A 6,562-nucleotide genomic window follows, 5' to 3' on the forward strand; every position below is an offset into this window, starting at 1 on the left:
ACACAGCTATTTTATGAGTCTTGGCCGTGGCCCTAAGCACTTTGTTTTCCAATATTACCACCAGATACATAAATGCCACAGACACATAATTGGGTGAACCTTTTCAGATTGTGACTCAGCTTTGATAAAGTCCCCAATTAGAGGTGTCCAGGGTTCTTAAGCACACTCTGTTTTTGCTTTGGACCTTGACTTTAACCGCTCAGTCTCAAGTTTTCACTTGACACCTTCACGCCACAAGCACATGGTTAGGGACAGCTTGGTTCAGCCGCTTAGGCCAAGATTTTATTCCTTTAGGCCCTCCTATCCACTGATGCTCAAAGCCTTGGGATCCTTTTTATTACCCTTGCCTTTTGGTTTTAAGGGTTACTGGCTTTTTGCTCTTGCCTCTTGGTTTTAAGAGCTTTTGGCTTTTTCTGCTTGCTTTTTCTTTTCTTTCTATTTTTTTTCGCTACTTTTTTTTTTCTGCAAGCTTTGTTCTTTGCTGCTTTTTCTTGCTTCAAGAATCATTTTTATGATTTTTCAGATTATCAAATAACATGTCTCCTTATCATCATTCTTTCAAGAGCCAACATATTTAACATTCTTAAACAACAACTTCAAAAGACATATGCACTGTTCAAGCATTCATTCAGAAAACAAAAAGTATTGTCACCACATCAATATAATTAAACTAAGTTCAAGGATAAATTCGAAACTCATGTACTTCTTGTTCTTTTGAATTAAAACAGTTTTCCTTTAAGAGAGGTGATGGATTCATAGGACATTCATAACTTTAAGACAAAGTTACTAAATACTAATGATCATGTAATAAGACACAAACTTAGATAAGCACTTAACATAGAAAACGAAAAACAGAGAATGTAAGAACAAGGAATGAGTCCACCTTAGTGATGGTGGCATTTCCTCCTTGAGGAACCAATGATGTCCTTGAGCTCTTCTATGTCTCTTCCTTGTCTTTGTTGCTCCTCCCTCATTGCTTATTGATCTTCTCTGATTTCATGAAGGATGATGGAGTGCTCTTGATGTTCCACCCTTAATTGTCCCATGTTGGAACTTAATTCTCCTAGGGAGGTGTTGATTTGCTCCCAAAAATTCTGTGGAGGAAGGTGCATCCCTTGAGGTATCTCAGGGATTTCTTTATGATGAGCTTCTTCATGTGCCTGTTGAGATCCATGAATGTGCTCTCTTGTTTGCTCCATCCTTTTCTTAGTGATGGGCTTGTGAGATGAATCTTTCCATCTCCCATGGCTCAGAGGTGGAAGTAATTGTCTTCCCTTTCCTCTTCTTGAGGTTTCTCTGGCCTTAGGTGCCATTAATGGTAATGGAAAAATAAAAAGCTTATGCTTTTACTACACCAAACTTAGAATATTGCTCGCCCTCGAGCAAGAGAAGAAAGAATAGATGAAGAAGAAGAAGATATGGAGGAGATGGAGGGATGTGTGTATTCGGTCATATGGGTGGGATTGGGTGGGAAAGAGATGTTGAATTTTAAAGGTAGGTGGGTGTATGGATGTGAGCGGTGAAGAGTTTTGCGGAAGAGTGTTTATGGGATGGTGTGAAAGAGGGGTGAGAAGAAGTGAGTGGAGGTAGGTGGGGATCCTGTGGGGTCCACAGATCTTGAGGTGATCCTGTGGGGTCCACAGATCCTGAGGTGTTCAAGGATTTACAATCTTGCACAAAATTAGGCATGCAAAATTCCCTTGCACACAACTCTGGGCGTTCAGCGCCAGATTGGTGCTTGTTCTGGGCGTTGAACGCCCATTTGTTGCCCATTTCTGGCGTTGAACGCCAGAACCATGCTTGTTCTGGGCGTTCAGCGCCAGCTCTTCTCCAGGGTGCGATTCTGGCGTTCAAACGCCCAGATGCTACCCATTTTGGGCGTTCAGCGCCAGAACCATGCTCTGTTCTGGCGTTGAACACCAGCCAGATGCTTCTTACTGGCGTTTAAACGCCAGTAAGGTCTTCCTCCAGGGTGTGATCTTTCTTCTACTGTTTTTGATTCCGTTTTCAATTTCTTTTATTTATTTTGTGACTCCACATGATCATGAACCTAATAAAACATGAAAGAATAAGAAAATAGAATTAGATAAATAAAAATTGGGTTGCCTCCCAACAATCACTTCTTTAATGTCAATAGCTTGACAGTGGGCTCTCATGGAGCCTCACAGATGTTCAGAGCATTGTTGAGACTTCCCAACACCAAACTTAGAGTTTGGATATGGAAGTTCAACACCAAACTTAGAGTTTGGTTGTGGCCTCCCAACACCAAACTTAGAGTTTGACTGTGGGGGCTCTGGTTGACTCTGTTTTGAGAGAAGCTTTTCATGCTTCCTTTCCATGTTTACAGAAGGATGTCCTTGAGTTTTAAACTCAAGGGAGTCCTCATTCAATTGAAGGACTAGTTCACCTCTGTCAACATCAATTACAGCTCTTGTTGTGGCTAGGAAGGGTCTTCCAAGGATGATGAATTCATCCTCATCCTTCCCAGTATCTAGGACTATGAAATCAGCAGGGATGTAAAGGCCTTCAACCTTTACTAACACATCCTCTACTTGTCCATAAGCCTGTTTTCTTGAATTGTCTACCATCTCTAATGAGATTTTATCAGCTTGTACCCCATAGATTCCCAGTTTCTCTATTACAGAGAGGGGCATGAGGTTTATCCCTGAACCAAGGTCACACAAAGCCTTTTCGAAGATCATGTTGCCTATGGTACAAGGTATTATGAACTTTCCAGGATCCTGTTTCTTCTGAGGCAATGTCAGTTGATCCAGATCACTCAGTTCATTAGTGAACAAGGGAGGTTCATCTTCCCAAGTCTCAATACCAAATAATTTGGCATTCAGCTTCATGATTGCACCAAGGTACTTGGTAACTTGCTCTTCAGTAACATCCTCATTCTCTTCAGAAGATGAATACTCATCAGAGCTCATGAATGGCATAAGGAAGTTCAATGGAATCTCTATGGTCTCTAGATGAGTCTCAGATTCCGTTGGTTCCTCAGAGGAAAGCTCCTTATTGATCACTAGACGTCCCAGGAGGTCTTCCTCCTTGGGATTCACATTCTCTCCTTCCTTTACAGGTTCGGCCATGGTGATCAATTCAATTGCCTTGCACTCTCCTTTTGGATTTTCTTCTGTATTACTTGGGAGAGTACTAGGAGGGATTTCAGTGATCCTTTTACTCAGCTGGCCCACTTGTGCCTCCAAATTTCTAATGGAGGACCTTGTTTCATTCATGAAACTTACAGTGGCCTTAGATAGATCAGAGACTAAGTTTGCTAAATTAGAGGTATTTTTTTCAGAGTTCTCTGTCTGTTGGTGAGTGGATGATGGAAAAGGTTTACTATTGTTAAACCTATTTCTTCCACCATTATTAAAGCCTTGTTGAGGCTTTTGTTGATCCTTCCATGAGAAATTTGGATGATTTCTCCATGATGAGTTATAGGTGTTTCCATAAGGTTCACCTAAGTAATTTACCTCTGCCAGGGTTCTCAGGATCATAGACTTCTTCTTCAGAGGCTGCCTCTTGAGTACTGTTGGATGCAGCTTGCATTCCATTCAGACTCTGAGAAATCATATTGACTTGCTGAGTCAATATTTTATTCTGAGCTAATATGGCATTCAGAGTATCAATTTCAAGAACTCCCTTCTTCTGAGGCATCCCATTACTCACAGGATTCCTCTTAGAAGTGTACATGAACTGGTTGTTAGCAACCATGTCAATGAGTTCTTGAGCTTCTGCAGGCGTTTTCTTTAGGTGAATGGATCCACCTGTAGAAGTATCCAATGACATCTTAGCCAATTCAGATAGACCATCATAGAATATATCCAGGATGGTCCATTCTGAAAGCATGTCAGAAGGACACTTTTTGGTCAGTTCTTTGTATCTCTCCCAAGCTTCATAGAGGGATTCACCTTCTTTCTGTCTGAAGGTTTGAACATCCACTCTAAGCTTACTCAGCTTTTGAGGAGGAAAGAACTTGGCTAAGAATGCCTTGACCAGCTTATCCCAAGAGTTCAGGCTATCCTTAGGTTGAGAGTCCAACCATACTCTAGCTTTGTCTCTTACAGCAAAAGGGAAAAGCATGAGCCTGTAGACTTCAGGATCTACTCCATTAGTCTTAACAGTATCACATATCTGCAAGAATTCAGTTAAGAACTGAAAAGGATCTTCAGATGGAAGTCCATGAAACTTGAAGTTCTGCTGCATCAGAGAAACTAATTGAGGTTTCAGCTCAAAATTGTTTGCTCCAATGGTAGGGATGGAGATGCTTCTTCCATGTAAATTGGAATTAGGTGCAGTAAAGTCACCAAGCATCCTCCTTGCATTATTATTATTTTCGGCTGCCATCTCCTCTTCTTGTTCGAAAATTTCTGAAAGGTGCTTGCTAGATTGTTGTAATTTAGCTTCTCTTAGTTTCCTCTTCAGAGTCCTTTCAGGTTCTAGATCTGCTTCAACAAGAATATTCTTGTCTTTGCTCCTGCTCATATGAAAAAGAGGAAACAGAAAAATAATAATAATAGGGATCCTTTTTACCACAGTATAGAGGTCCCTGTGTGAGTAGAAGAAAAGAAGAAGAGTAGAATGAAATGTAAGGAAAGAAACACAAAGGTGAGGAGATCAGAGATGTGGGATGAAGAGAAGTGTTAGTAGATGAATAAATAAATAGAAGGAGATGAGAGAGGGAGAGAATTTTCGAAAATTATTTTTGAAAAAGAGTTAGTGATTTTCGAAAATAGTTTTTGAAAAAGGTTAGTAATTTTCGAAAATTAAAATAAAAAATGAAGATAATTAGTTAATTAAAAAGAAATTTTAAAAAAAAGAGGGAGATATTTTCGAAAATTAGAGAGAGATAGTTAGTTAGGTAGTTTTGAAAAAGATAAGAAACAAACAAAAAGTTAGTTAGTTAGTTGAAACAAATTTGAAAATCAATTTTTTTAAAAAGATAAGAAGATAAGAAGTTAGATAAGATATTTTAAAAATCAAATTTTTGAAAAAGATATGATTTTGAAAAAGATAAGATAATAAGATATTTTTGAAAAGATATTATTGAAATTAGTTTTGAAAAAGATTTGATTTTTAAAATCACAATTAATGACTTGATTCACAAGAAATCACAAGATATGATTCTAGAACTTAAAGTTTGAATCTTTCTTAACAAGTAAGTAACAAACTTGAAATTTTTGAATCAAAACATTAATTGATGATGTTATTTTCGAAATTTAGGAGGTAAAGATAAGAAAAATATTTTTGAAAAATATTTTTAAAATTTTCGAAAATAACTAAGAAAATTGAAAAAGATTTAATTTTTGAAAAAGATTTTGAAAAAGATAAGATTTTCAAATTGAAAATTTGATTTGACTCATGAAAACAACTAGATTTTTAAAATTTTTGAAAAAGTCAAATCTAATTTTCGAAATTTTAAGAGAAGAAAAAGGAGAAGATATTTTTTTTTATTTTTGAATTTTTATGATGAGAGAGAAAAACATGAAAAATGATGCAATGCATGAAAGTTATGGATCAAAGTATGTGATGAATGCAAGAACACTATGAATGTCAAGATGAACACCAAGAACACTTTGAATGTCATGATGAACATCAAGAATTATTTTTTGAAAATTTTTATATGCAAAGAAAACATGCAAGACACCAAACTTAGAAATCTTTCATGTTTAGACACTATGAATGCAAAAATGCACATGAAAAACAAGAAAAGATGCAAAACAAGAAAACATCAAGATCAAACAAGAAGACTTACCAAGAACAACTTGAAGATCATGAAGAACACCATGAATGCATGAATTTTTCGAAAAATGCAAGATGAACATGAAATTGACACCAAACTTTAAATCTGACTCAAGACTCAAACAAGAAATAAAAAATATTTTTTTGATTTTTATGATTTAATGATTTTTTTGTATTTTCTTTTAATTTTTTCGAAAATCATTTTGAAAAAGAAAAATAAGGATTCCAAAATTTTTAATATGAATTCCAGGAATCTTATGCTCTTTAGTCTAAAGCTCCAATCAAAGGGTCAGGCATGGCTTAATAGCCAGCCAAGCTTTAGTATGTAACTCAGACATGACACGCCTGACATTCTCTATCCAGAAGAATTAGACATGGCTTTATAGCCAGCCAGGCTTCAACATGCTTCATGAAACACTAGAATTCATTCTTAAAAATTCTGAAGAAAAATATATTTTTGAAAACATTTTTATTTTAAAACTTTTTTCGAAAACAAATGAGAAATTTTTGAAAGATTTTTAAAAAATTTTTGAAAATAAAACAAAAAGAAAATTACCTAATCTGAGCAACAAGATGAACCGTCAGTTGTCCAAACTTGAACAATCCCCGGCAACGGCGCCAAAAACTTGGTGCATGAAATTGTGATCTCAGGCAACGGCGCCAAAAACTCTGTACGCACGTCTTAATAAATCGTTTTTCATTCACAACTTCGATACAACTAACCAGCAAGTGCACTGGGTCGTCCAAGTAATAAACCTTACGTGAGTAAGGGTCGATCCCACGGAGATTGTTGGTATGAAGCAAGCTATGGTCA

The 6,562-nt window shown here is 36.8% G+C and overlaps 1 non-coding gene across 1 annotated transcript; it reads left to right on the plus strand.

The window, feature by feature from the left end:
- The first annotated feature begins 3,849 nt into the window (after positions 1–3,849).
- LOC112768620 (small nucleolar RNA R71) lies at positions 3,850–3,957 on the plus strand. The gene has a single exon (XR_003186026.1). It is a non-coding gene; the product is annotated as a small nucleolar RNA R71 (small nucleolar RNA).
- The last annotated feature ends 2,605 nt before the right edge of the window (positions 3,958–6,562 follow it).

The sequence above is a fragment of the Arachis hypogaea genome, chromosome 17 (assembly GCF_003086295.3).
Source record: "Arachis hypogaea cultivar Tifrunner chromosome 17, arahy.Tifrunner.gnm2.J5K5, whole genome shotgun sequence".
In the NCBI taxonomy this organism is placed as follows: Eukaryota; Viridiplantae; Streptophyta; class Magnoliopsida; order Fabales; family Fabaceae; genus Arachis; species Arachis hypogaea.